Source organism: Equus quagga, chromosome 5, assembly GCF_021613505.1.
Source record: "Equus quagga isolate Etosha38 chromosome 5, UCLA_HA_Equagga_1.0, whole genome shotgun sequence".
NCBI lineage: Eukaryota > Metazoa > Chordata > Mammalia > Perissodactyla > Equidae > Equus > Equus quagga.
The window spans coordinates 124724521-124748477 of NC_060271.1; positions in this window are offsets into that span (position 1 = coordinate 124724521).

A 23957-nucleotide genomic window follows, 5' to 3' on the forward strand; every position below is an offset into this window, starting at 1 on the left:
AGTTCCTTGTCCTGTGGACTCCTCCAACATGGCAGCTTACTTCATGAAAGCAAAAGAAAGATTGCTAGCCAGACAGAGGTTACAATTTCTTTAAATCTAATCATGAAAGTGATTGCCATCACCTTTACCAATTTCCATTGATGAGAAGCAAGTTGCTAGGACGACCTACACTTAAGAGGAGATTATTACACAGAGTCTTGAATACCTTGACTATAAGGTCTTGAAGCAGATTATTAAGGAATCATAAGAGAAGCTGCCCACGACGCCCCCCTCTCCCAGTAATTCATGTCCTTCATCAACTTTATTTCTTCATGGCTTTTATCATTACCTAAAATTACATTATTTATTTATTTCTCCACTTATTTGTCTTCCACCACTAGGCTGTTAGTACCTTAAAGATATGTAATTTGTCCTTGAGATTTACTGTTACATCCTCTGTGCCCAGAATAATCTTGGGCACCTGGTAGTCATTCAACAAATATTTGTAGAATGCATGAATGAATGAGAGAATGAATACCACTACTTCTTTCAGTGATTGCTTATTCTACGACACTGAAATGAAAGCCTAGATTGTGTGGCAATGCCATGGAACTCAGTCCAGCAAAGTGCTAAGCTCCCATGCATCTTGTTACTTCTTTCACTTTGTTAGGGTGACCTATCTACAAAACTTTCTGATACTCTCTCCCCTTGTTTGGCTTCATGCATTTATTTGTCTGGAATGTTACGAGGTGAAAATGAAGTGAAACTTAGTTTTACTGGTTCATAGGAATTTTTCATGTGGAAATGAAGTAAAACTTCACTCTGATGGCTGCCTCCATCGCTAAAACTTAAAGGAGAACTTTAGATCCATCAGCAGTGTAGACAAGCCAACTCGGTATTGTAATAGCTCAGACTCAGAAATCAGAAAAAGAGAAAGCAGAAAAACACCAAGGAAAAACAGGAATTCAAAAAAAAAAATTAATTTTTTTAAGAGAGACAAAATTGGGTTTTAGGTTCAAATTCTTCCTCTACCACTGATGGGCTGATAAGTCATGGGGAAAACTAGTCCATCTCTGAGTCTCCTTATCCTCATCTGTAACACGAGCATGGTCATACCTATCCTGGATAGTTTCAAGGGTTAGAGAAAAGAAACGAGAGACATAGTATGTATATTCCACTAATGATGTATATTCAATTCTTTTTGGAAACTTTGAATAATGCAGAGAAGAGAATGAACATCACTGCACACTAAGCTGAAAAAGGTTTCTTAGTAGTAAGCATCGTAGAAGAGCATGGTACCAGAGGAAGGAAGGAAAAATCATTTTTCCCATCGAAATGGTTCTGAGAACTAGGTCAGAGCTGAGTATCCGAAGGAGAGGTCAGTGAGCTTTACTGTGAGATTCTGGGAAGAAGAAATGAGGGTGAGTTTGAAGACTTCGATGCCTATCACCCATCTAAGAGCAGGGTCTATGACAGATTTATTTTCCTATTCTTTTCAATAACTCACACATAAAAGACCCTGGTAAATGTTATAAATAATTGTTTAATGAATTCATTCTTCTGAAAAGATCCTTCAGACCAAAAGACTACCATACAGCTCATCCTATTCCCATTATAACTAATCTATTTTTAAACATTCTCATTGAGTTAATATCTCTGAAGCCAATTTTGACTGCTGGAAAAATAGTCAATGTCAAAACAGCTCTAAGCAAAGAGCTCCTGTTTCAAGACATCAGGAGTTAAGGACAGATACTCTGGCTTTTCTTCTCTACTGTTCTCTTCTAAACTGTAAGTTCTATGAAGGCATGGACCATGTCTATCTTGGTCATTAGCATTTCCCCAGCATAAGGACCAGCACATAGTAGACACTCCATAAATATTTGGTAAATGAATGAGTGAATTAATGAACAAATGAACAGCCTGTGTTAAAAATGCATTTGGCACTTATCATTGTTTAAAACCTCCAGGCATTTAGCAAACTGACTTTATAAGTTGGTCTGTCGTAGGTTAAAGCAGCCATGGAAAGCATATTAGATAATTGGGACCATGATTCCTCTTGGAAAAGAACTCTCTCCATGCTACTTTCTTCCTCTGGGATGCACATCCCACTTTTCTTTGCCTGACTAACTCCTATTTGTTCTTTAAGCATCCATTCTAAAGAATAAAACAAAGAAGGGTAAGGATTTTTATTTCATGGATATCCACATGACCTTATTGTTTAAGATGTGTTTTAGAAATGAGAAAATTTAACCAGCTTTGTAGTTTTTCATTCCTTACGTTTTTAAGCGCAGAGCCTGTTTGCACTTCATGTCTCAAAATAATTTTGGGAATCTTGCTACTATTACTTTAAGTAATATTATATTAATTAAGGCTATATTAATTTCTTACATAAATCTCAGTTATTGTTCTTCTAAAGCCAATTTTTTAAACATTTTATTATTTCTTTAAAAAATTGTTATGAAATATTATCACACATACAAAGGACTATATAAAATGTATATAGATATTTTAAAGGATAATAATAAAAGGAATACGCGTGCAGCCACCAGCATCCAGTCTAAGGAATAGAATGTTAGTATCTTTGACACTCTAGAGTGTCTCCTCCTGATCCCACCCCCCATCTCCCCTCTAGAGGTAATTTCTATTCTGAATTTTGTATTCATCATTCTCTTGTTTTTCTTTATAGTTTGACCACATGCGTATGTAACACAACCATGTTATTTAGTGCTGTCAGTTTTTAACTCTACAAAAACATAATCATAGAGCAAAAATATCCTTTTGTACTTGCTTTTTTCATTCAACATTTTGGTTTTGAAGTTCAATTATCCTGATGCACACAACTTTGGTTCCTTCATTTGTACTTCTGTTTCTCATCTCATTTTCGAATGTGCCACGATTGACTTCCATTCTACATGTGATGGACGTTTGCATCATTTCCAGGATTTTCCCTTAACAAGCAGTGCTCCTATGAATATTCTTCTGTGTGTTTTATGAGTTCATATCCAAGAGTTTCCTCAAGGTGTATTCCTAGGTATATGATATCTTGGTTGTAAGAAATGAAAATATTCTAATTACTAGAAAATGTCAAATGATTTTTCAAAGTACTTTTAATATGCACTCCCAGCAGCAGTGTACATGAATTCACACATCAATTTCTAGATCTTTACCAGTACTTGGTATTTTCTGACTATTTAATTTTTCACAAACTAGTACGTGCAACATTGTATCCTTTAGTATATCTTTATAACTCAGTTTTTAAAAAGGCAAGTTGCAAAAGAAGAAACTAACAAGATATCTGAATATAGTTGTGAGATTATTCAATGTGTAATTATGAAAATTCTTTAGAAGAATTAAGGAAAGTCTTTTGAATTTTTTTCAGACATAGCCACATCAGCTTTCACTGGTGTGACCATCAAGCATTTGCTTAAATGACCATAGCTTGAGGACTTTGACTCTACCATGAGAATGTTGTTTCCAAAACGTTGGCAATAAAGGACCCACAATTCCGCTAATGCCGCTTTCTCCATAAAAACAAGACAAAAAAACTGTTCAGGATGTCACCTCCAGCTCTGTTAGGCATCCGACTTCTGTGCTCTGCTTCTTTCTCCCTCCTCTCTCTTGAGGAACAGTGCACTCAAGCAGTTGAAAGCTCATCAGAGTCTGGGCCACACAGGCTGAATTTGAATCCTGGCTTGACCACTTACCAGCTGTGAGCTTGGGGCCAAATGCCTCCTTGTCTTTTTCCATAAAATGGGGGTGAGAATAAGGACTACATCATAATTTTGTTGTGAATATTAATCAGTTAATAAATGTAAAACATTTGTAGAAGAGCCATCACATAATAAGCACTTGATAAGTTTTGGCGCTATACAAACTAATATTATTAGTGAGCATTTGTTATTTTATTTTTTTAAGATGTTTTTATTTTTCCTTTTTCTCTCAAAGGCCCCTGGTACATAGTTGTGTATTTTTTTAGCTGTGGGTCCTTCTAGTTGTGGCATGTGGGACGCCACCTCAGCATGGCCTGATGAGCGGTGCCGTGTCTGCGCCCAGGATCCAAACTGGCGAAACCCTGGGCTGCCAGGGCAGAGCGCGTGAACTTAACCACTTGGCCATGGGGCCAGCCCCCGAGCATTTGTTATTTTATGGTGAGATTATCTTTTATTTTTGCCTCCTCCACTAGACTATGAGTTCAGACCACACTTTTTTCAGTTATCCACAGCACCTTACTCAGGTTCTGACAGAGAGGAGACATTTAGTCATTATTTGGCTACACAATTATCAGAAACACAGTTAAATAGCTATAATTCACCTGACTCCAAGTTCCCATATAGATGATATCAAATACATTTGTTTATATCTGGTAACTTCCCCAAATAACCACGATGGAATTTGGGAAAGTTTGTGGTCTTTACACCATCCTAGAGAATTGAAATTCAGCTCCCTGAAGGACAGCCAGTAGCATGACTGTTCTAAAAGTCAAACCAAAGTCAGAAGACTCTGGGTTCAAGAGAGAGTACAGAGTATACCGCTCTTCTTAGGATTACATTAACAGAACGTAAAGGAATGAAAAGACGTGGCTCAACACTACAGCTAAAAGAACGGGGGCCATCCACAAAGGAGGAATTTCAATACATTTCTGGAACACAGAAAGCACGTTAGGCATATTGGCTAACAAACCAGAGCAGCACAAGCCATGGCCTAGAGACCCTCACAGACGATGTCAGCAAAGAACAGGTGTCTTATGAGGAGAACCCTGGGGAAGACTTGAAAACAGAGAGCAGGGGAGGAAAAAGGGCTGAAAAGAGTGGTGAATTGAAGTTCTAAGGAGTTGACTCCCACTCCCACCCACCTTCCCAGACTCCCTAAGCAGAGATGAAAAACAGCCAGATGTTTACCCCAAAGCAAGAAAAAAAATTCTTCCTTGGGGGGTAAAAATAACAAACAAGCCATCTAGGGAGAAGTATGGTATGTATAAAAGTGCTCCAGAGTTTAAATAGAACACATACACACAAAGTAGAAAAATGACTCTGAAGGAAATAGATATAATTCAGAAAACAGATGAAATAAAAAAAAAAACCTTCAAATTAGTATCGTCACGTAATATCTTGGGCCAGGCTTCATGGGAAACAAACTCTAAGAGAGAGATTTGCACGCTCCCAAATTACGGGAGTAAGGGAGTGTGGGAAGCAGGATTGGGCAGAAGGAGGAGTTGACATGTGACTCAATTGCAACAGACATCTCAGGCTGTCCCAGGTGATGCTCTGGAGACGTGATGGCCTTTCGCATATTTATAGATTTGAAGCAAAAGGCCAGCTCTTTATACATCCGAATCCTACCCTACCCCCACCTCCACTGATAAGTTGTTGGATTCAGGCCACCCCGCAGAGGGGGACTGTATAATTTCCAGGGAGGGACTCAGCAAGCAACACTGTGACTGCAGGGAGTGGAAGAATGACTGCTTCCACACTGGAGGGGGACCTACATGGCATCATAGAGCATGGCAACACATAAATTTCAAACATCACTATACCCATAAAACAAGAAAGTAATGACAAATTGCTGTAATAAAATATCAACGAAAGAAAAAGAAAATTTTTCTAATTTAAAAAATAAAGTGTTTGCCAAGTAAAAATTATTCCATAGAAGCACATAGGTATAAAGCCAAGAAATCTCAAACGAAGAACAAAGGGACCAAATTGTAAGTGAAAAACATCAAAGACGAAGAAGTTTAAATCAACAGCACAAATATTTGAGAAATAAAGAACAGAGAAAATGGATAAAAGGAAATTAATAAATATTAATAGAATAGAATTTGCAGAAATAAAGGAAACAAATTAAAGTGGCCCACCAAGTAATGAGCAAGATGTTAAAAATAAAATTTATACCCAGATATGCTTGTAATATTTCAAAACAACAAGAATAAAGAGAAAATTCTAAAACTGCATGTGTGTTGGGGAGGGTATGGTGGTGCGTGGAAAGAAAAACAAATAACTTGCACAAGAAAAAGAATCATGTCACTGGCATCTGATTCATCATCAGCAATTCCTTTCACATCCTTAAAGGAAAATAACTTTCAATCTAGAATTTTATCCCAGACAATGTATGAATCCATGGTGAGCTCAAAATAAAGACACTTTTAGATATGAAAGGGTTCAGAAAATTTTCCTCTCACAACTTCTTCATTAGGAAGTTACTTAAATACACGCTCCAGTAAAAGGAGAGGATAAACCAAGAGAGAGAAAGAATGAGACTCAGGATCTGACCAAGGAGAGCAGGGAAAGAGGAGTCAGGCCTAAAAAGCAGTCAATACAGTCTTGAATGGAGTAATCAGACAGGAGAACTCCTGCCCAGGGGGGAGTTCCTAGACTAGAGAGTATCACTGAGATGTTTGGAAAATGCAATATTGTCATAAAGGCAGAAAATACTAGACTTTCTTTTCTAAGGCAATTGGAAACAACAGGGAGCGGGGGAAAAAAAAAAAAACCAAGCAGTTATATAAGAAATACATTAAGTCATAAGACTCAGGCTCTGCAGTGAACACTTTTACTTAGTCAATAAAATAAATGCACTTTATTGATTTTAAACTTTTAGAATGACCTCTGGACAAAGCACAGAAGACTTAATTAAGGTTACACTTAAGAGTGCAAAGGTTAAAAATTTAAAAGTAATGGAGAAGATAAAAGAAATGGGCAGAAGAGATGATACCTTCTTTTCACCAAGTGAGCATTCAAGAGATGTTACCAACAAGTGATGAAACAAGAAACAGAATTTTTAAAATATCAAAATACAAAATTAAACAGTAGAAAAACTAAAGACATTGATATAAATATATAGGAATGAGGGGTCTCATACTGCTGCGATGAATAAAATCCTTGTCGGAAAGTTAATATAGTTAATGTCCAAAGTTAATATATCAATTCATATGTACGTATACATATTGCTTTAAAATATTGCAGAAAGTCCAGAAGACAGAAATACTTTAAAGTTTTATTTCTGGAAAGTACACTTGGGAGTGGGTCAAAATGTGGCAGAAGACTGTTTCTTTTACGTCCTAATATATGTTTGACCCTGTAAATATACCACTTTTATAAAGTTGCAGATAGGTGAATAAGATAATAAGATTAGATGATATATAGAGAGAGAGAGCTGAATCCGGAAGAAAAAGCTAGGAGAAGAATCAATTCATAGATGTTCTCTACTCCTTTCCATCAGTTTATAATTACTTTCTTATGAGTCACTTATGATTGAGGAAAGGTAGAATCCAAAAGAATAAAAATAAAAACCTACTGCTTTTATTGTTATATCTTTAAGCAGAAAAAATTCAGTACAATGAATATTCTTTGACTACTTTCTATGAGCTAGGAACAGAATTAATTTCTGCAAGAGATAGAGATATAACTAAGTCACAGGACCTGACCTCAAACTAATTTATTAATTATCTGTAAAGAGAATGACAGGTTCATAGATAAATAAAGTAAAAAGTAGAATAAGAAGGAGCCATAGACAATGGCAAGATACTTAGGTGAATTCAAAAGGGGAAAATGAATACAGGGTTGAAAAGCAGTGAGGCCCTCAGAGAAGACTCAGTTTTAGAAACTAACAGGCAGGACATAGAGTTCATTTCTTTTGGAAATCAAAGTGTATGAATCATCCTAAGAAAAGGAAGAGTAGAACGAACGCATATTTAAGAAAGACTTGAATTCCAAAGAGTGCATACTTCCTCCTGCAGCCACTGAACGTCTTTCAGTAAATGGTGGGGAGTAGGGAAACATGACATTCAGAATAGGCTTGGTTATGCCACAGTAACAAAAAGGCCTCAAATCTTAGTAACTTATAACAACAAAGGCTCATTTCATGCTCATGCTACATGTCCATCAAGGTTCTAGTCTGGGAAGTAGGCACCATCTCAAACATTGCTGGACATCATGCTAAAAGACACAGAGAGCTCATGAGGGTCTTATACTGGCAAGTAAAATTTCAGCCCAGAAAGGTCACACATTATTCTTGCTCTCATCTCATTGGCCAGAAATAATTAAAGGGTCCCATCCAACCACAAGAGGCTAAGAAGAGCAATCCTGTCTGGAGTGGAGGAGAGCTGGAAATACTAGGGGAATGTCACTAATGACTCTCACAGCGGATGTGGAAATGGGGAGAAATTATAATCAAGGTAGTGTCTTAGGAAGACAATTGTGTTTGCCCTATTACATTCTAAAGCATAGTGGCTTATGTTCATCAGACCAAAAACTTTTATTCCATTAAATTAGCTGGCTATTTTTGCTAGCTAGCTGATCAAATATGAAATACCACCCTTTATACAGAGAAGAGTGTAATCAGCCTAGGGATTTAGAGTAAATACACAACAGGACTTGTTAAGAGAGGTAAACTCCAAAGCTGAGGAGGTTTTATTTTTTAAATTTATTTTTATTTGATTATTCCAGTTTTCAAAAATTTTGATGGCCAATGCTATTACAGATTTTTCGTTTTTGACAGCAGTAGTTAAAAATAGAAGATCTGAGATAAGGAAACTGTGTTTAGAGTCAGCTTTCAGTGGACAAAATCAAAATATTGAAAAGAAAGCATAATGTCCCAGGCAGAGCTGATTTGTCAATATCAGAGCCGTAAGGGCTTGGAGAACTCCAGCAGGTTCGGTTTGAGGATTTTGTCCGCTTTGTTCCTCCTGTTTTGCCTTGTCAAGGAGACAGGAACGTTTTCCCGGGTTTGTCCATAGATCACTGTTAAAGTTTTAGGTCATTATTTGAATTGAGAAGGTACCATAAGTCATTAGTGCTGATGGCCAGAGAAAGAGCTAGTAAAGGAAGACCCAATGGCCCATTATACTCAGTAAAAGGAAACCATTCGAAGAGCGTTCTGTGAGGAAACTTTGGATTAAAAGGATAAATCCTTACCTCGTTCTATAAATAGGCTTTAAAGGGCAGATATTTCTTATTTATACTTCAATATCTGTGTCACAATTGTTTCATTTAATATTAAGAATGAAATGATGAGCAATGTGAAAAAACAAATTTTAATTTATATATTTGAAATAATGCTCCACTTCTTACATCATTTTTGACATGAATAACTCCCTGTACTTATGTCATGAAAGCAGATTTGGCTGGAATTGCTTGGTAAGACAGTTATAAATACCACCCATCTGTGAAAACCATAAATGCAAGGACACTCACACAGATTGATGAGGCCATCACTGTTAATCTATTAGGGATTCTAAAAATAAGTCTATTAACGCTTTCAGCATCTATTTTTTCACTCTCATTACAACAAAATCACAAAGGATAAAGAATTCTACAGTAAGACTACCATTTCAAGATTATACAATTTAATTACTTTATAAAATTATGCAATTACAATATAATGATAATCTCAAAGCACCATAGTGTATCATTTTTTAATTGCTATGGAAAGTGCTTTCCATATTTCTTCAGATAAGATCAAGTACCCTTGGAAAAGCGATTTTAATTCCTATATTCAGAAGAAAAACTGGGATATGAACTAAACAATATATTCAAATTAACCTATTATAAGATAAGCACTTTTTTTCCCAAAGTCCCCAAATAATTTATTAAGACAAATGACATTGAAGAGTGTAGATTTTAGAGTCAGCACAACCTCTTGCTAACGTTGAAGAGCTAATAAGTTACTTAATACTTCCAAGCTTTAGGTTCTTTATTTGTGAGATGGGGATAATAACACCTACTTAACAATTAACTGAGTTGAATGAAAGGTTTTTCTATGTAAAATATGCATTTCAGTGCCCAGATGTTGTAGCTAGACAATAATGTATTAATAATTTTTAACCAAAGTGTTCTTTTAAGGTAACATCATTTTGCCCACTGTAAAATCTGAGAAAATGTTGGTATAAGGTAATCACAGGTCACATAACCCACAGAGGAATTGAGGCTACTTTGTAATTAATGCAAAATACATGAAGTGTTTTAGATAGAAACAAAAATGGTGAGACACGGTTACTTCCTGTATCAAATACTGAATGGACAACTGGAGAAAACAGTAAATTTGAGGACAGAGTGACATGTGGTGATATTGCCCCACATGTGAGACTTATAAAGGAAGTGATAATGCTCAGAGAGAGAGAACATACACAGAAATACTGTCAGGATGGATGTATCTACACTGTGTGCATTGGGGCGGGGGGGGATTTCTTCTAAAGATGTACTATACCCAAAGTTATTTCTGCACTGTACCCAAAAATTAATGAAACTGATAGTTCCAAAAAAGCAAGTAAGTTTCACTTTTAGTGAACAATTTAATTTGCATAAGTAAAATGCATTTAAAATGGGGGAAAAGGTCAATTTTTATATTTTCATGTTATACCCACATAATTTTCTATCCCAAGAACAAAAATTAATTTGATATAAATTGGACTACATAAAAATCAAAAGCTTTTGAAATTCCAAATGTTACACTATTAAGAAGGTGAAAGTACAAACCACAGACTCAGAGAAAATATTTGCAAATGACATATCTGATAAGGGACTTCTAACCAGACTATATAAAGAACTCTAACAACTCAATACTAAGAAGAAAAATGACATAAATTTAAAATAGGCAAAATATTTGAGTAGACATTTTATCAAAGAATATAAAAATGGCCAATAAGCATGTAAAAGATTCTCAATATCATTAGTTATTAGAGGAATGCAAATTAAGACGAGATGCCATTCTATTAAGCAACTAAAATAAAAATGACAGACAATAACAAGTGTTGACAAGGATGTAGGAGAATGTGGAGAAATTAGAACATATATTGCTAGTGGAAATGTAAAGTGGAGCAGGTAATTTGGAAAACAGGTTATCAGTTTCTTAAAATGCTAATCACATATTTACCATGTGACCCAGCAGTTCCACTCTTTGGTATATGCTCAAGAATTAAAAACATAAGTCCACACAAAAACCTGTTATTCAAATAGTCATTATAACATTATTAATAATGGCCACAAAGGGGAAACAACCCAAATGTCCTCAAACAGGTGAAGGGATAGACAAAATCTGGTATATCCATACAGTAAATATTTGACAACAAAAAGGAATGAAGTACTAATACATGCTAGAAACATGGATGAAGCTCAAAAAAGTATGCTAATTTAAAGAAGCCATACACAAAAGACAACATATTGCACAACACCATTTTTATGAAATGTCCAGAAAATGCATCTACAGAAATAGAAAATAAGGTAGTGTTGGACTGGAACAAGGATATGAATAGAGAGTGACTACAAAAAGGCACAATAACTCTTTCCAGGTTGATAATAATGCTCTAAAATTAGATTGTGGTGAAGGTAGTACAACTCTGTAAATTTACCAAAAATTATTGAATTCTACACTCAAAATGGGAGGAATTTTATGACATATAAATTATACCTCAATTAATAAAATGACTTGATAAAATTAGTGGAGCCAAACAACCCGTGGGAGACTTTTCCTATCCAGGAGTGCCAGCTTAGATATCTGAACAGAGCAAATGACCTAACAGCATTCCAGACAGAGTTGGTCAAGAAAAGCAAATGCAAAGATTGAGATAGATGAAAGCAAGGACTGTTTGCTCAGGAAGTAAGATCTGGAAACTTGAAATTATCATAGACTAGACCAATACCGTCTAATAGAACTCTCTGTGAGATAGAAATGTTCATATGCTGGCCGCTCAGCACATGTGGCTACTGAGTCCTTCATAAGTGCCAGTAAGACTGAGGGAGCAATATTTAAAAATTTATTTAACCTTAATTTAAAATTAAATAGCAATGTATGGCTAGTGGGTACCATACTAGACAATGCCACTTTTGCCTAATCCATAGCAGATGGTCCTTTCAGACACTTACCCCTCTCTAATCTTAAAGTTACTCATGGTAATAAATTTCACCAAAATGCTTTCTCTTATATTCACTCAGCAAATATTTATGAAGTTCCTACTGTATGGAAAACAAAATTTGATAAGGCAAAGATAAGTTGGACATGATGCTTGTCTTCAACAACCTTATAGTCTAATAGGGAAAATAATCATGCACAAACAGATACATCACAAGGAAGGAAACAGTAACTCAAAAAGGGCCCCAGGAGTGTTGTAGCAATTCAGTAAGGGAAAATCACTTCTAGCTTACAAACTAAAAATCATGGAAGCTTTGGAAGATCTAAAGTTGACCAGGGTCCTGAAAGATAGGTTGGATGTGGCCTCAGTGAGAAAAGAAGAGCATTCAAGGTAGAAAGAGAGACAGGCATAAATAGGGCTGGTTGAAGAATAGTCACCTTTGGTTGTTTAAAATAAAGGCTCACAAATTAAAATAGGAAGAAGCAAAGTGGGAGGAAGATTGGACTCAGACACAGGGTGGGGCTGGGGAAGGGTCTTAAATTCAAGGCAAAAGAGTTGGATGCTTTTTCTGGAAACTAAGGCATCAATACTTTTTTGGACCAGTGTGATGTGAGAGTCAGAGGTAAGCTTCAGGAAGATTATTCTGGTGGTATACCTAAGGATCTTGAGTAGGAAAAGAGGATAAGGAAGAGTCCAGGATAAGACTGTTATAGTTTTCCATTCAAGATATGATGCGGTCTTGATATTAGGACTAAAGTAGAAAGGACAGCTCCAAATTCATATGTAGCTTCTCCTATGGTTGAAGTTGTTATAAGGGGTATTCCTTATTCTCCAAGCTCCTCAAACCATGACATTGTAAATAGTCATCTCTTGATTACATGAGCTGGCAAACCTCTTGGTGGATCTTAGTTCCATTCATTGGAATGACCCATTCATTAACTAGAGAAATTTGGGATTGGGCTAGAGAATGATGCATCAGGTTTGACATGTGTATTTTGAGGTGTCTAACAGACAACCAGGAAACTATTCCTTAGTTACTGGAATAATAGTCTCAAATCCCTGTTATTTCACTAGTTATTCTAGAAGGGTAGAAGCATATTATTAATAATAATCTAGCCCAATCTGAACTTGTCCCCAATACCACTGCCCCCACCCCACTACACATGTGCCAAACAGAAGTGTTACAATATCCGAAGCATTTGGAATGTGATGGATAAGTTTGCATTCTGAAATCATTACAGAGCATCTGGTCAATCCAGCACAAATGAGAACCAAGAAAATAACACTGTTTGTTTCCTAGCTCAAATCATTTTAAACCCTCTGATGCAAACTCAGTTCTCTCTCAAAAAGACAGCACTAAAATTAAGAAAGAGATTTGTCCATCCTTGGTCAGGAGTTCAGATCTAATTCTCTGGAACTTGAATTTATAAATGTTTGTGCCCTTCAGAGCTCCAGCCCTGGCAGTTGTCCCTTCTTCCCAAACTATACTCTCCTATAGCCATTCCATCTTGCCTAGTCCAAAGGGTAGACCATCCAACTCCCTCATAACCAATTCTGCCTTGACCCCCTACACACACACACACACACACACACACACACACTCCTCCCAATCCACAGAGACACAACATATTATCTCAAGTCAGCTTAAAATTTAAGGATCGAGCTCGTCCAGTAACACTTTCTCCTTACCCTCAATGACATCTATCATGGGTAAATTGTTGGGTGTAGGAGATCAGCATTAAGGTAAATTTTTCCTATTTTAAAAATATGCTTTTTCTTCTAGGTTTTACTCTTCCTTGGTGATATTGCTTCTTTAAATATAGGTATATAGCTGTAGGAAGCTAAGACATAATGGTCTAAGCAAACAAGTTCTTGCTAGATTTTATCCATGTCATCACAATGAATAATAAAAATACATTTTTGTAGCTTGTTACCATGCTCTATAAGTTTTCATATGTACTTTTTAAATTTAGCCTCACAAAAGTTCTGTGTGGTGAATGGGGTAGAAAATCCTATCTCCATTACTTTAAGAGAAGACACTGAGCTCAGGAGAAGTGAACTGACCCATTAGAGGTGACACCATTAGTGAGCAACATACTCAAGCTCATGGGTGTGCCCTCATGCTGCTCCCCAAATTATGTATAAATTAATACTGGATTGTAGCTCTTCAGAGGAATGCCAAATTTCCCAAAACTTTATTTTGCAACTTTTTTCACTTATATATTTTCAAACATACAGGAAAGTTATAAGAATAAAACATATAGGAAAGTTGCAAGAATAATATCAAGAATTCCCATATGCCCTTCAGCAAATTAATTAATCAACTTTTAACATTTGTCCATATTTGTTTAATTATTCTTTCTATATTTGCATATACACAGACATACACACAAACATACAAACATACATTGGAGAGTAAGTTGCAAACAGCATGCAACATTATCTCTCAACACTTCAAAATATATTTCCTAAGAACAGGGATAGTTTCTAACAAAATCACAGTGCAGTTATCGAAATCAGGAAATGCAGTTCATATTTGATTGACACTGATTTCCCATAAGGCTCTTCATGGATAGTTTTCCCAGTCCATGATCCAGTCCAGGATCACATGTTGCATTTAGCCATGAACACTCTTAAATTTCCTTTGATCTGGAACAGTTCCTCACCCTTTCAGTCATAACCTTGATGTTTTTAAAAGAGAACTGGCCTTTTATTTTGTAAAATATCACTCAACTTATATTAGAGTGATATATCAGGATCTGCATTTTGACAGTTATACTACATAAGTGATGCTGTTTCCTTCTCAGTGCATGGTATCAGGAGGTATAGAATATAGGTCTGTCCCATTAGCAGTGACATTAACTTTGATCATTTAGTTAGGGTAGTGTCCACCAGATTCCTCTATGTTAAAGTTACTATTTTCTTCTTATAATCAATAGCAGTTTTTAAGAGATACATTGAGACTATGCAAATATGCTGTCCCTTGTCAAACAGTCACCTAGGGGCAGCCCCCATGGCCAAGTGGTTAAGTTCACATGCTCCAGTTCGGTGGCCCAAGGTTTCAGACAGTTCAGATCCTGAGTGCAGATATGGCACTGCTCATCAGGCCACGCTGAGGCAGCATCCCACATAGCAGAACTGGAGGCACCTACAACTAGAATATATAACTATGTGCTGGGGGACTTGGGGAGAAGGTAAAAAGAAAAAAAGATTTTCAAGAGACATTAGCTCAGGGCCAATCTTTAAAAAAACAAGTCACCTAATAGTTTCAGCATCAATTAATCATTAATGAATCTTACCTGAATCAATTATTATGTTTCAGAATGATCATTTTTATGTCCATCATCTATCCACATTTGTTAGTATTTTACTAAGACTACACACTCCTACTAAGGAAGAGATTTTCTTAGTCCATTAATTTATACACATATTTATTTATTTTCAAAATGGCCTCATGGATTCTTTTCAATGGTTTACAATCCATTGTTATCATTAATTTTGATGCTCAAATTGTGTAGGTTTGGCCAGAAGGAGCATCTCGGAGTTGGCTTTTGGGTTCTTCTGGAATATCTCCATTAGTTTCTGAACACGTCCTTACTTTCTGAAGTATGAAATGTTCTGTATTAATCTAGTACTCTCTCTACCTTGGAATCAGTCAATCCTCCAAGAACCTCTGATTACATTAAGTGAGAAAAGGCGTTTACGAAAGACAGGGACTTGTTGTTATAGTGCGCTGTGTTCTGCTTTTGAACAGAGGATCTGTGCTGACGGTACCCTCATCCGGTCTCTCCTGACAAAGGAAAGGTTACTACTCAAAAGTGTTGGGGGCACAACTCTCCCAGTGCTCTATCTAGAGGGGAGGAGAAAAGACACAGCCAAATAATGTAATGGATGTCTCCAAGTCACTTCTAGTCAGTTCTTGGTGATATAAGTGAGATGGTATAAACTGAGCCCTCAGATGCGCTCCTATTGTAACAGGTTCAGAGGAGTGCAGTGCTCCTTGGGACAATTAATTCCATGCGTGGTCAAAATCACATTAAGAAGAAATATATCATCTTCATTTGTAACAAGTTTATTGTCCACAGGAGAACATGAATGTTCCTCCAAATAAAATTTGTTCCTTTTAAGTAGAGCAAGAGGAAACCAGCCTCAGATTTCCCCAGTGGAGAGACTAAATATGATTTGAAATCCCTGTTACCTTCCCCAGGTGAGCCAACAGAATCAAATACTTCACACTTCAGAGCCTGCCGAACCTAGTCAAGAGGAAGCTCCCATTCACATTTCAGTTGATGTCTGAGGACTTAAATTCACAAGATGTCAAAGGAAACATAATGCCTTGATGTCTTTCTCTGATAAAAAGTGGAGACATTTCTCAGCAAGGGAGTGAGGACAAAATATGAAGAAGGGCTGAGGAGATGCAAGAGGAAGAACAGGGAACTAAAAGTTAGAAGGAGATCTGGAATCCTACATGGGACACCCACTGAGGACCAGCAAAAGTGAGGGCTCTCCCCACTAGAAAAAAGTTAGTCTTAATTTCCAATTTGCATCTATTGCTCTAGAAAAGTCCAGTTAAACAAGCGCTTGCATCTCCGTTGCATTTTAGTATCTTTTTGGTCTGAATGAGACTATCCCATAGTGGTCTGTGTACTCAGAGGGGGCACTGGCCCTTTCCTGTATGGTGCTAGATGGAACCACTGTTGGTCAGTGGTTGGCACCTGTCGGAAGAACCACATACAGGCAGAAGCTTCTCCAAAGACAGGAGATTATTAAGACAATTTCTCCAATTCCCTTACCACAGTAAGAAGGACTGCAAGAGTCCAGCTTCACCTGAACTTCACACGTTTGTTTCTATCAAAATACCCTCTTCAATCTGGAATTATGTACACGCCTGCAGGTGATTGCTTAAGCTGTTCCCCTCATATTCCGTCCAGCCCATGTTCCCTTCTTCTTCAGCCCCGCAAATGGATCTATTAGAGTATAGCCCTTAGCACAGCTGGGGAGCTTAGTGCATGATTGATACAGAGAAAGATACTAAATACTGCAGTCACAGAGTATGCAACATTCTTTTCTCATCTATAAACTTAGCATTAAACTTTCCCCTGAGATCCAATTCCATATGTCTAACTCTTACCTAGACGGTTTCTTCCAGATAGCTGGCATCTCCGAAGCTGGAGGTATCACCCGGTTCCTAATTCTAGTCTTCCTTCTGTTTGTCCAAGTTGTTCAGGTCCAAAAAACCTAGGTATGTTAACTCCTCACTCTCATCTAATCAGCCATCGAGTGTCCTTAATATCACTGGAATTACTTCTCCATATCCTCCATGGTACTTCTAGTGGCTCACGACTTCATCGTCTCTCACCTGGCCCTCCTATTTGGACCTAGCCAATTTAAAGAAATACTCCAGAAATATATCCGGGCATAAAAAAAAGTAATAACAACAATCCTGCTGTCAGAGTCTCCCCTCTGGAATTTGTCCACACCTCTTCTCATTTCTGCCAGTTTAGGTGCTATTTCTTTTTCTTTTTTTAAATAAAGACTGGCACTTGAGTTAACACCTGTTGCCAATCTTCTCTCTTTCTTTTTTCCTCCTTCTTCTCCTCCAAGGCCCCCCAGTACATAGTTGTAGATTCTAGTTGCAGGTCCTTCTAGTTGTGCTATGTGGGACACCGCCTCAGCATGGCCTGATCAGCAGCGCCAGGTCTGCACCCAGGATCTAAACTGGCGAAACTCTGGGCTGCCGAAGCAGAGCGGGCGAGCTTCACTGCTTGGCCATGGGGCCAGCACCTGGATGCTATTTCCTGAATTATTTTCTCTGAATTATTCACTGGCATGTGTTGGTCCTAAGTCTCAAGTCCTGGCTTACGTCTAGCGTGCTTCTGGTTCAGCCAGCCATCTACCACATGTTATACAAAGTCACCTCAGGAACAGCCCTTGGATATGACCTGATAATTTTCCTCTACCACCATGAGCTGCACTCTGGGCAGCAGGCCCTGTGTGGTCTCCGTTCCAGTCTTGTGGGGTCTACAAGTGAGCCCCAGTCCCTGCCAGGGAGAGGAATCAAAGAAGTTCCCTATTTCTGGTCTCTCTCACTCCCTAAAACATTGACAATAATATCTACAACCAGTATCTCTACAGGGCTTTATAGTTTTAAGTCTTATTTAAATCCTTTGACAATCCTCCCAGCGGTCTGCCACACTGCTGTATGAGTCGTTCCGAAAGACAAATCTGATCATGTGACATGGCTGCCGGCTCCAAGTTGCATGGGAGATAAGAAATAAATACGAAGCTTATCATTTAGAGTTGTCCATTATCAGGCTGCCTTTGAGCGAAATCTCTCCCTGATTCTAACCAGAGTAAACTACGATCTTTTATTCCCCAAACTCACTAAGTTCTCATATTCCTCTTAGGCTTTATGGCTGCCATTCCTTCTTGAAATAATGTTCCCATGGCCTTTGTCTTAGTTACTCTTTAAGATTAACTTACACACCACCACCCTCAGAAACCCCAACTGTCTTCCTTCTTTGCGTTTAGTCTCTTGCAGCTCTTCAGTTGCTCGTAAGTCTCCTTGCCCTTCTCAGTAAGCTCCTTCAGGAAAAGAATAAGGTCTCATCCATTTTTGTCTCTAGTATTTGTCATACGCTAGGTGCTCAGTAATTATTATTTTTAATAAGTCTGGGTTGAGAGGGAACTCTGCTCATTCAACAAGATGACAAAGAAAAGGAAATTACAGATCAACACATATAATATTTCAACCTATAAAACCAAAATATAACTATATTTTAAGTGTTTTTAATCACCCTCTAAATAGCACAAGAATGGGCTATTACCTTAGACTGTATTTCATAAATAGAATCTTTCCACCTGAAAAATTCCTTTGATTGGCTAAAATTTGCTTTTATTTAAAGGAAAGGATGGAAAGTGATTTCCTGAAGAACGCATGATCCAATTCACTTGTTTATGCTTAATCCAGAACTTCTTTTCCTCTGAAAGGTATAACAAAAAGAAGAGATTTGCTGTATTGACCCATTGTTACAACACTTTATTTCTTTAGTCACTTTGATGTGGATAAACCACATTGAATAGCCTTGGAAAATCACTTCAGATTCTTTGATACGAAAGAAGTTATTATACCACTAAATTATTTACCCACATCACTGCTGCCCAGGTTTTGAGGATATCTATCCCAGAAATGTAGCAAGTATACTCATTTCCATAGCCATTTTTAACAAAAGAGATAAAGAATTATTTTTTTCCAAGTTAAGCCATATGGTAAAGCCTATTGTCAATTCTCGTACTTGTTCAAGGATCATAACCAGATGATGCAGCCATCAGAAAGAAATGTCCATCAATTGAGGTGCAGTTTAACTTCAGAGGGCTTAAAGATTGGTCCCAACAAATGCTGCACAGATTCTCTCCCTGAGATTCCATGAGAAGCTGAGGATTGATGAAGGATACTCACCTAAGGCCATAAATGTAATCCTGAAACTCAGGTCCAGAACATTCCCTCCTCAGCAGGAAAGTGTGGACACCCACCTCATTATGCGACCTTACCTTGCATGTACCTTCGGAAAATACCACCTTGGAGATGCGCCAAAGGACAGAATCATACTTCTAACACCATTTTGAATGCTACTTTGCGCTGACACAGTTGTAAGTACTTTATATTTTCAGTTGGGAGGAATCCCATAGGAATCTCATAGGAAGAATGAGGTAGGCATGATTACACCCCCTTTATAAAGTTACATGCTCAGAGAGATGAAATAACCTGAGAAAATTCACACTAATTAGAAAAAGTGGGAAATCAGGAATCAAACTCAGATCTGTCTAAGCCAGAAGCCTTGGTTCTAAAATCAGCTGCCCTTCAAAATCCCCTTTGTCCGGGTCTTATGGGAGGAATGCACCGCTACCAATGTGAAGGCGCAGGCCTCGGTTTTCCGTCCCTAGTCTCAGTTGCAAAGTGTTAGGAGAGATTAAGATCTTGGAATTAATATTACCCTATTTCACGTATAATGTGAAAAGTTTACAACAGTATAATTTCATTTACCTTTTGCATTCTTTTGAGTTATTGATGTTATATATTTTAACACTAACAGATATTAGAACCCTTTCAATAAAACAATGTTTGGCTTTAAATAGTCAATTATCTTTTAAATAAATTGAAGAAGATAGTCATTTATATTTACTCACAGGCTTACTATTTTTGGTGCTGTTCGAGCCAATTGATGTCATTTCTCTTCAGCCTGACAAACTTCTATTAGCATTTCTTGCAGTGCAGTTCTTCTGGTGACAAATTCTCCTGGCTATGTTTATCTCAAAATGCCTTTATTTCATCTCCACGTTTTGAAGGACTTTTAGCCTGATATAGACTTACAGGTTGATTGAGTTGTTTTGTTCTGGTCCTTTAGCGCTTTGAGGGTATCACTTCATTGTCTTCTGACTTACATTGTTTCTTAGGAGAAGTTACCCATCATCCTTGTTGCTCTCCTGTTTACAATGTCTCTCTTTTTCTCCAGAGGCCTAGAGGATCTTCCTTTGGTTATCAGCAGTTTCAATATGAGATGCCTACTTGTGGTTTACTTTATATTTATCCTGCTTGGGGCTTGCTGAATATCTTGGATTTGTGGATTGATGTTTTCATTAAATTGGGGAAATGATAGGCCATTATTGCTTCAAGCATTTTTTTCTTCCCCATTCTCTTTCTCCTCTCCTTCCAGAACTCCAACTATACATATATTAGACCCCTTGACATTGTCCCACAAGGCACAGTTGAAATGATTTTCATTCCCGTTTCTGAGTATGCTCCCATTTTAGAGAAGGTGGTTGTCTACAACCCAAGGGGAAAGCCCTCACCAGACATCATCCCTGCTGGCACTTTGATTTTGAACTGCCCAGCTTCCAGAAGTGTGAGCAAATAAATTTCAGTTGTTTAAGCCCCCTAGTCTGTAGTATCTTCTTATAGTACCCCGAGTTGACTAATACAATCTGGAACTGGATTTCAGATTTAATAAAATTAAACTCATCTCTTTTTAGTCAAATCCCCACCTCCAGTGCACAGTTGTGTGGGGGAGAGGGGCTAATCTCTTTAGTCTTGTCTGCATTTGAGCCAAGAAGAGGTGGGCTGAGGTTCCATCTTTAGACTTAACATAGGACGGTCATCAGCTCCAGACCCTGTAAGAATGTGCAAGACTGCACAACTTCTTTCTGCTTCTTGGCCTTACCTTCACTGCACTGCTAAAGCAAAACTTAGAAGGGAGCAGGGAGCATTTTCAGGCCACGCAATATTTTTGTTTGTGGTAATCCAGGTTTCAATCCATCTTGCTTGCCTCAACTATCACCAACAATCCAGCTAGCCTCTCTTCAACCAGCAAAGTCTCCAGCAGGCCCTCTCCTCAGCCTGTCTGCACTCAGAACCAGCATCCCCTCTGCTTCACTGCTCATCTGCTGCAGCTCACTACTCACCCAGGATGGCCTTCTCTCTTTAGAAGTCAATTCCTTTAGGTTTCCTTTTGTCTACTACTCCTCAATTATCTCATAGGTAAGTGCCCTTCTTATCTTATCTTGATTTTACTTAGTATTACCACCAGAGTGAAAGTCTTTCCTATCTGTTCACATCCAAACTGAAATAACCCATTTAAGGTTAAATTTTTAAATAACTTTGAGAAAATATTTCATTTAAGAAAAGACAGACTATTTCTAAGTCATGTGAACATTAGTTGAATATATAACAATGATTTTGTTATCAATCACAAGATAACATATTCATTCCTGTTAGCAGATAGTTTGTTAGATTCCTCTTTAAAAAGTAATGTGGGGGCCGGCCCCAGGGCCAAGTGGTTAAGTTCACGTACTCTGCTTTGGTGGTCCAAGGTTTCACTGGTTCGAATCCTAGACGCAGACCTAGTACCACTCATCAAGCCATGCTGTAGCAGAACTAGAAGGACCTACAACTAGAATACGCAAGAATGTACTGGGGGAGCTTTGGGGAGAAGAAAAAAAAAAGAGGAAGATTGGCAACAGATGTTAGCTCAAGGCCAATCTTTAAAAAAAAAAGTAAAAAGTAATGTGATACTCTAGCATTTTTTTTCCATTACCGATGTCTAAAAGGAGCCTCCTTCAATTGTTTTCCTATACAAAGAACCGAGTCATGTAACCACTGATTTCCTTAACTCATAAGAGAAACACTTACCTTTCTGATTGTCCTCCAGAACAGAAGATTTATGGATGTCAAGCCACTTATTAATCTATGTAAACAAAGAAACTGAATTTATTTATGAGTTTTACTTCTTTCATTCAAAAACATCTGACATAATGGAAAACACTGTTGAGTAGCAAGCCTTACCAACTGGACTTAACAGAAAAGACGCAGTCTGAATTTTTAAAAATTCTAAGTCAATTTATTTAAATAAAGAGCACTTTTAGATTATCCATGAGTATACACAGATTCTCAATGGCTATTAATAATGTATTGATAGAAATCTTACTACACTTTCTTTCATTAATGAACATAAAAGAGTCGTAGCATGCAATTGACACAAATTGGTCTCTTTTGCACATATTTTCACTTTCCCCAAGCCTGTTCTTTATTGACAGTGCTAAATAACTCAAACTGAGCTCATTGTGTTTATTACACACAGGGGAACATTGCATATTATTCTTTAAAAGAAAAAAAACACCCCAATACACCACAGTTTATGAAAATGATGATTTTGCTAGGGTGCATTGAATTTTACCCATAAATTTTTGCTTTGATTTTTTTGATGTATTTAATCAATATGAACAATCAGCTGTCAATGAAAACTTCTTAATTGGAGGAAGATGTGTTGCTGTATGTTGAATGCAAAACACTATTCAAAAGACATAAAATGTTTCCAGTTTCCTTGATTTCAGATTATTAATTGGGAGTTCGCATTCTGAGAATAATCAAATTGACCTTTTGCTGTTTTTTTGCAGAAAAAGTCCTAAGATCACCATATTTCCCCTCTCCCTGACCACAGATATTCTCTATTACAGAATAGGTCCCTCTTTAGAAGCCTGGGTAAAAATTACAACAACTTTTGCAATTTGAGGGGGATCACATGGCAGTCACCCCACATCATGCCTTCTGCTATTGCTCCTTCTGAAAGACTCCCCCACTAATCCTTTGCCACTGAGCAATCCTATATGGTTGCTGCATACCAGTGGAGGTATCCCTTAACAGATCACTTTGAAGGGAGCCCCCAAAATAGAGATTGGTTTGGAGAACAAACCCAAGGTGGGGGATCTTTGGGAGTCATCTTTTTTTTCTTTTTTTTTTTTTAGGGCTTTGGATCTATCAGCACAAATCTACCTCTTCCATCCCTATTTTCCACTACTTTTCTTTGCACGCGCAGTGGTCCAGACAAGCTGGACAGCTTTAAGTTGGACAAGAGAGATGATTTCTAATTACCCGTCCCTCCCATGTATCTTGAGCAGAGTGTTGCTTTCGTTACTTCCAGTAACTATTCAATGTCCAGCTCAAACAGTGCCTTGTTCCGCAAAAACAACTAATTTCCTTTTGATCTCTCTGCATCCTTTTTCCTGGTCTATTTTATTAATAATTTTAGTCACATCTTTCACTTCCTTCAAGGCTGAAAGCTCTTTCAGAACAAACAATGCATGAAACACACATCTGCATTCCAGAACAACACTCATAAGGTGCTTAGCAAGTATCCACAGAATAAAAGATTGAAGGAACACAGTGTTTTTAAGAAAAAAGAACCTATTCAGCACTTTAGAAAACTAAGCCAGTGTGAACCTTCATGATTTAAATGCGGCTTATTTAGTCCCACCAAAAATCTGAAGTCTGAAGACAGAAAAAAATGTCTTGTAACCACACTGATCTTTCCTTTCTCAAAAAAAAGAGGGGGGAAGAGAAAGAGGGTGTCAAATGAGTAGGAGGAGACAGTGGAGGAGATGATAAAAGAAAAAACAAATTGAAAGGGAAGATGTTATTTGTATGAAATACATCTGATGATCTTTGGGATGCTGAGATGTGTCTTTGGGCAAAGCAGAGAATTTAACACTAAATAAACTTATTCAAGTAACTGGACTGATGATCAAAATGATTTCCAAATGCCTAGCAATGATCTGCAAATGGCATCATGGTGAGTAGGCTAAG